Source organism: Vicugna pacos, chromosome X (assembly GCF_048564905.1).
Source record: "Vicugna pacos chromosome X, VicPac4, whole genome shotgun sequence".
Lineage (NCBI taxonomy): Eukaryota > Metazoa > Chordata > Mammalia > Artiodactyla > Camelidae > Vicugna > Vicugna pacos.
The window spans coordinates 20,788,680-20,796,753 of NC_133023.1; the positions used below are offsets into that span (position 1 = coordinate 20,788,680).

Sequence of the window (8,074 nt, forward strand, 5' to 3'; positions counted from 1 at the left end):
TAGGTTGAGATGTAACTGACATGTAACACTATATTAGTTTCAGGTGTACAACATAATGATCTGATGTATGTATATACCATGAAATGCTCACCACAATAAGTCTAGTTAACATCCATAACCACACATTACAAATTTATTTTTGTGATGAGAACCTTTAAGATCTACCCTCTTAGCAATGTTAAAATATACAATACTGTGTTGTTAATTATAGTCACCATGCTGTACATTACATCCCCAGACCTGTTTATTTTACAACTTCAAGTTTATAGTTTTTGACCACCTTTACTATTTTGCCCACCTCCCACCCCCACTTCTGGCAACCACCAATCTGTTCTATCCTTAAGTTCAGGATTTGTTTATTTTTGTTAGATTTTTTAACATGGATTTTAAAAATTATCTTTACCTCCTGACCAAACCATGAGCTGATTAAGGACAGATACTTTTAATTAGTCACCTGCCTGGATCTAGGACAGTGCTTAATATTCAACAGAGCACAATACATATTTTTTGGAATGACTAAGTAAGCAAACTGAATTATCTTTCTAATGAAACCATCAACGTATCTAATGATTAGTACCTAACACCTGCCCAAGGAATTTGTGATAATTTTAAAGCATCACACTTAAAGAACTGTGTTGATAGTCATCCTTCATCGGTGTCAAGAGCTGTGCCAGTCACTGTACTCAATATGTTTTCTTCTAAACCAACCCTATGATATAAATTCTGTTAAGACATGAGGAAGCCGAGACACAGAGACTCAAGTAATTTTTTTTCTTAGCACAGTGGAATTCAAGAACGTAACAAACACCTTGTTTCCTGCCAATTCAACATTCATTCAACTGGCTGTTCTACTTCCGCATTTTAACACTCGCAGGAAAAATAAAATGCTTCAGTCATCAATGTTTCATATTAGAAGTGACACTTCTGAAGTATTATTTCAATATTTCTGGACAATAGTCAACACCTGATGTATGCCAGCAACTTCTACTAATGTCAATAGAAACAAGGTGTTTGCGATAACTTATTTTCCTAATGAACTGTGTTGCATGAAAACCCTAATGCCGAAATAAATTACTTTAGACGTTGGGGCCTTATAACTCATCAGTGTTCATGGTCCATTCTCCATGTTTAGAAACAACATGTTTCTCTGACCCTTAAAGATTTATTTTTCTAATGATAATTAATTACTAATGTCATTTTAATTATAACCTAAAATCTACTACTATTGCATTTTAAATTAACCATTCACATTTAGCTATTAGTAAATTATCTCAAATTGATCCAAAAATATAAGAACAGAAAAGCAGTGTGTTTATTCATCCATTCATATAACTCTTTGGAAAATCAGACATGTTTCCTACTGAAACCTGAATGAGGAAGAATGTAGACCCAGGAGGTGCTGGCAGCTATACTGGTGCTAAGATTAAAGAGGAACTAACAAATACAGAGAAACCAGCTATATCAGGTGGGCCGAATGCACCTAAAACCAATTCTATAAAATTAAACAGAAGGGAATTTAGCTGGAAAGATATTAAAAGCTTAAAGAATCAAGAGAACTGGAGAACCATACTCAGGGAATATAAAAGGAACCAAAGAATCGAGTAACGTTACAGAAAAAAATCTGACTTTCAAATGTATCTGATGCTATTATTCACCATCTCCTGCACAAACACAATCACCATAGCTAGACAGAGGCAACCAAATGATAAAACTCTTTTACCTTCAGGTCACCAGTCCAAGACACAGAATCCTGTATGAGAGATTCTGAGTGTTGCTTCTTGTGACCTGGCCATCAAGAGATGGGAAGACAGTAGATTTTACCTCTAAGTATCTGTTATTAGGAGATGCTCTGTCACCTACCAAGAATCACAGAGTATGGGCTTCCCAAAACTAGAAAGGCTCTTCATTTTCTGAGCAGCCAAAATTGACAAATGACAAATGTACATTTACAAGGTCTCTTTCACACTGTTTGAAACTGAAGATGATCAGAAGATTTGGCCCCCAAATATGGAACTTTGGCATAAGGATTATTTTGAGCTGAAGGCAGTTGAGAATCAACAAATAAATACAGAAAGAGTTGTCTGCCCATTCCTTATCTTCCTAAAAGCCAGGCATGTATTTCTCTTTGAGGAACGTGCTCCCTCTTCCAACCCAATACCAGGGAGACAAGAGGGACTCTTATCATCAAAGGCTGGGGTTGACACCAAGATGAATTATTTTCCCCATATATTTCCTAGTTACTTCTCCATAATTTATTACCCTTGAAGCCTGACCCTCTTTCCTTTGTTAAAAGGGTGTATAAGCCCCCAAGTCCAACTTCTTGAGTTTTGCTTCTTTTCTCTAAACTCCTGTACATGTAAATATTAATAAAAATGGTGTGCCTTTTCTCTTGCTAATCTTTTATTAGATTAATTCAAAGGTCCACAGGTTCAGAATCTAAGAGAATAGAGGGAAAGTTTTTCTTCCCTAACAAGACACAGGTAGAGACTTATCTAAAGCTGTTTTCTTTTGTACAGTGTGATTACATGGTTTATTAGATTAACCTTTTAATTTAAGCCAGTTTTTTTCAAATTAATATGTTGCTTTTGCCCTAAAGAGTTACCACTTGGAGTTCTAAATTTTCTCCATTTTGGGGTCCCTATTCCAGGAATCTAAAGAGCTCTATAGCTTAACTCTCAGGAGTAAGGCCCTATTCTGATTTTCTATTAAGGTTATTATTACCCAGCTATATATTGTTATCCAGTCAAATTATCTGCTTTACTGGACTATTCCATGTCACTACCTGGATTTGCCACTAGTAGGTTCTTTCCATCTTTGAGCACAACACCCAGGCCCAACATATAACTTCAGATGACACCATTCACATTGAGCATACAGTTCAAGCCATGGAGTACACAGCCTACAGGACTGGCTGAATATGGCAATCCTGACCCCACCCCTTAATATCTGACCATTACTTGAATTATTTTTACCCTGGCTTTTTACAGAAATTATTTCATGTAGCTTTTAAAAATCTATACAACTGAATTCAAAACAAAACAATTTTAAACTTGCAAATAAAATTAGATCCAAAATTTAAAGAAAATGATTAGATCATAAAATCGAATCATCCTTTTGTTCTCAGCTTTCTAGCATCCAATCTGCAAAGTTGTCATTTACCCAGGTAACACTATCCATACACTAAAAACAAAATAATTGCATATGTGAAATGAAACTATTCATGGAACTCAAACTAGACATGATCTCTCCAGTGTTAGTTCAGATCCTGGGAGAAGTAGACACTAAGACAGGATTAAACAAGGTAGAGATTTACTGGGGGAAATTACTAAGTGGGAAAGGGGGAGGGGACTAATGGAGGTTTAATGAGATTACAATTCAATTTGGTCCCCTGTGGAGGAGAGACGGAAGGAAGGAAGGTGGGGTAGGAAGTCTTAGATTACAGGGAAGTTTTAAGAAAGTTTCAGCAAGGTTGATGGGGAGTCCTTGAGCCAAAATTGCTCGTTAGAGAAGTCCTGTACCTTGTAGGAATACCCCTGCTTTTAGTATCCATCATTGGCTAGAAGCAACCTATGGGAAGTGCAGTGATGGATTCAGAGCTCAACAGCTGAGGCCATTGATCCCTAAGGTAGGAGATTTGTAAGCAACATTTTCATGGCTGCCACACCCTCATCCACATTTCAGTGGGTCTACAAAGATGATGACTACTAAATGTGAATGATTTACTTAAACCAGGCTTGAAATTTTATGTACCTTGGAAACTGATACTTCCCAATTATTTTAACCTTCATGACCAGCTGGATTTGCTCTTACTCAGATTACACTGGCAATGAGTTTTATAAATCTTGAAATATGAGAATCCATGCCCCATGGAACTGGCATTCTAGTGAAGGTTATAGACATGTCAGCAATGAAACACAAGGTGAAAGGGAAACGAATGTTTAATAAAGGTATAAACAATGTATTGTGGAGGGGCAGGGAGGAATGGGAGATTTCACAGAGTTGGCATTTTTGTAAGGGACTTTACAGATGAGTAGTGTTCCAATGCAGGTTAACTGACAGTAATCCAGTTTATTTGCATTTATTGTTTGAAGTAATGAGAACTAATGAGCTAATGTAGATCTATAGTCTTAAAGCTTTAGTGCACATCAGAATAATCTGGAGGGCTGGTTAAAACACAGATTATTGAATCTACTCCCAGCCACAGAGTTTCTGATTCAGTAGGTCTGGAGATAGAGCCTGAGAATCTGTGTTTCTAACAAATTCCCAGGTGCTGCTGATCCTGCTGCTGACGTTGCTGCTCTGGGTAGCACACTTGGAGAACCAAGAAAGTAATACAACAATTGTGGTGTTTTAGAATATGAATTACCCAAATAATGAGTATGAGAAGTACTCATATATGTAGTGAGTATGCACTCTCATATTTCTCTCTCTTTAATTAACCGTGAACATGTCAACCATCATAGAATCAATATTAAGAACACAGGAACTTTAGAACTGAGCAAGCCTGGGTTCAAAATAGGAATTCTTGAGCTTGTTTTTTTGTTGTTATTTATTTATTTTGTGTTTTTTTGGATTCATCACCTTCCACACTTCCAGCCATTAGCAATTACTCATCAATTTCTGTCCCTATAGTTTTACCTTTCCTGAAATGTTATATAAATGGATCAATATAGTGTGCAGATTTTGAAGGTCTGGTTTCTTTAACTTGCCAATATACATTTGACACTTATCCATGTTCTTGCAAATATCAGTATTTCATTCATTTGTATTGTTGAGTAGTATTTCATTGTATGCATGCAATGCACTTTGTCTACGTATTTACCAGCTTAGGACATTTTTATCATTTCCAAAATTTGAGATTATGAATAAAGCTGCTGTAAATATTCAGAAATATAATCAATTCACTTAGGTAAATATCTAAGAGTGAAGTTTCTAAGTCGTGTGGCAAGTGTATGTTCAACTTTATAAGAAACTACTACACTGTTTTTCAATGTAGCCGTACCATTTTGCATTCTCACAGCATGAGAATTCCGGTTTCTCCATATCCTTGCCAGCATTTAATATCATCAGTCTATTTTTTTTTATTTTAGCCATTCTAATAAGTATATGGTGGCATTTATTGTTGTTTACATTTCTGTAATGATTAATCATGTTAATATCTATTCATGTGCATATTTGCAATCCATATAACTTCTTTGGTAAAATTTTGCTTTAGTGTTTCTAGTATAGGTAACTTAAAACCTTCTACTATCAAGTAATATTTCACTTATAATAGAACCTTAAAATAATACAATTTATTTCCCTTCTCCTGGTCTTTGTGTTATTGTCATATAGTTTATTTCAAGAACTGTTATAAACAAAATGCATTGTTATTATTTTTCTTTAAACATTCAATTATGTTTTAATGTAATTTAGAACATCATAAAATATCATTTTATACTTCCTCACATCCCATTTCTGGTGTTATTCATTCTTTTGTATAGATGCAGATTTCTATGTGGTATATTTTCCTTTTACTCAAAGGACGCAAAGTAAATTTAAAATTTCATATCTGGCCAGACTCTACCCTAAGAGACTGGTTGCAGTCAGCCAACCTCTACCCTCTGTAACCATGTGAGATCAAAAGGCTGTGATTAAAAATGCTGATGATGTCAGGAAATGCAACAGGAATTGGTAAAGTGTACTACCCAGGTGTTGGAGAAATATAACATAGAAAAGGACATTATGGCCTACGTTAAGAAGGCGTTTGACAAGAAGCACTACCCACCTAGCACTGCATCATAGGGAGGAACTTCAGTAGCTACATGATACATTAAACTAAGCACTTCACCTACTTCCACCTGGGCCAAGTGGCCATTCTTCTGTTCAAATTTGGTTAAAAGCAGGGACTCTGCCACACATCCAATGATCCATCCAAAAACAAAGACTGCAGCCCAAATTCCAAATACCAGACTGAAATCTGCAAACTTGCCAAAGGCAACACCTCAATCTTTGAACCTTTTTTGTGTTGTTTTATACAAGGCATTTTTTGTACTAATTTGTTGTGATTATAAAATAGTTAACAAAACAACTTACCTTTGTAGTTTCTATTCCATACTTCTCTGCCTCATGTTTTTTCTCCTCAAAATCCATTCCTTTCAAAAAAATAATAAATCTATTAGAGAAGTATGTAATTAAAATTAAATAAATAAAAATAAAATTGCATGTCTGCTGGTAATGAATTATTTTACTTTTCTATGTCTGAATAAAGATTTCACTTTCATTATTGAAACATATTTTTACTAGCTATACCATTCAAAGTTTGTGTTATTTTCTTTCAGTACTTTAAAGATATTGTTCCATTGTGTTCTGACTCATTCAGCTTCCAAAAAGGTCTGCTACAATTCTTGTATTTGTTTCTCACTGCAAAATGTATTCTGTTCATCACTGATTTTAAGCAATATAATTATGATGTGTCTTGGTGAAGTTTTCTTCATTTATTCCCTTGGGGTTTGATACTTCTTTTTTTAATATTTTTTACTGATTTATAATCATTTTACAATGTTGTGTCAAATTCCAGTGTAGAGCACAATTTTTCAGTTATAGATGAACATATATATATTTATTGTCACATTTTTTTCTCTGTGAGCTACCACAAGATCTTATATATATTTCCCTGTGCTATACAGTATATTCTTGTTTATCTATTCTACAATTCTGAAATCCCAGTCTATGGGGTTTGATACTTTTAAACTTGCTTTTAAGCTTTGTTAAGCAGGACCAGAGAAGCCCTTGGTCTAGATCTGATTTTGCCCCTTAAGTGAGCCAATACCCTACAGAACAGTGCACCTGATACCTCACATATTATAATTTTTCTACTCAGGCTCGTGAGAACACCAATAATTAGTGCTCCATTTGAGCCCTGGAGATTTTTTTTGCCTGATTCTTTCAGGTTATCCTTCCCTTGGCTTCAGCTAGCTTCCTCACATGCATGTTCCAATAAAACCTAAGATGAAGACCCAGAGAGGGGAATTCTTTAGAGCTTTCTCTCACTGCAACCTTCTCTTCTCCTTTATTCTGCCCTGTGAACTCCAGATACTTTGATCTTCCCAAATTCTCACATGCATCTTTTCAACTCAGGGACACTGCTGGGCTCACCCTGACTTTCACCAACCTGTGTTCTGGGCTGAAAATTCTCTCTAGGTATTACACTGAGTGATCACAGGACTCAATTAATTTGTTTCCCCTCTTTTGGAGATCATTGTCCTGCACATGTATGATGAGAAATATACTATATATCCCATTTCAAACAATGGGAAATCAACTCCAACTTAGCACTTCTGCTTAGAACTTTTCATTTCCGTAATGTATTACTGATGTTAAGTGGGAGATACTCTGTATTACTTAGTAGAAGAAAAAGCTCTAAGGAGTCAGAGCCTTATTAAGGCAAGAGATCTGGGCATTATTAAAAATTGTGCTGCTAACTCTCATCATGAATTTTGTGGGAAATTGTACTTCTCCCTTTTTTCCAAACAATTATTTTAAAGATATTTTAAAGTTTGCTGTTGTTTGTTTGTGTGTTTATTTTTAAGGGAGCAATTCTTATTTTTGTACTCTCTTTAGCTTTGAGGAAAAGCTCAAGATAATCTCAACTAATGCTGGAGAGACGAGGAAGCAACAGAAACTGAGAAGAACCCAAGTAACTTTTGGTAAATTTTAGTAGTTTTATAAAAATACATATAATATTAGTGCTTATGTATACATATAATATGGTTACAATTTAAAGCTTTTAAAATTATTAATAAATTGAAAAAATAAGACATGATGTTCTCTGCTATTTTTCTGGAAGCAATAAGATGACATTAATTAAAATCTTGCTAATGACTGCATTACTTTCCATGGGTTATCCCTTGCCTCCCCTATTAAACTGTTGAGTTCACAATGAGTCACTTAAAATTTGTGTCTCATGCAACACCTAATATATGAAGCACTCAATATTTTTTTATTTGGCTGAATGACTGATTTGACTATGAATGAACTGATTAGGAAATCTCTAGCTTCTCAAATGACTGACTGATTTAGTGTTCCAAAAATT

At 35.0% G+C, this 8,074-nt stretch overlaps 1 pseudogene; it reads left to right on the top strand.

The window, feature by feature from the left end:
* The first annotated feature begins 5,611 nt into the window (after window positions 1-5,611).
* Window positions 5,612-5,879, top strand: LOC102541603 (dynein light chain 1, cytoplasmic-like; annotated as a pseudogene).
* The last annotated feature ends 2,195 nt before the right edge of the window (window positions 5,880-8,074 follow it).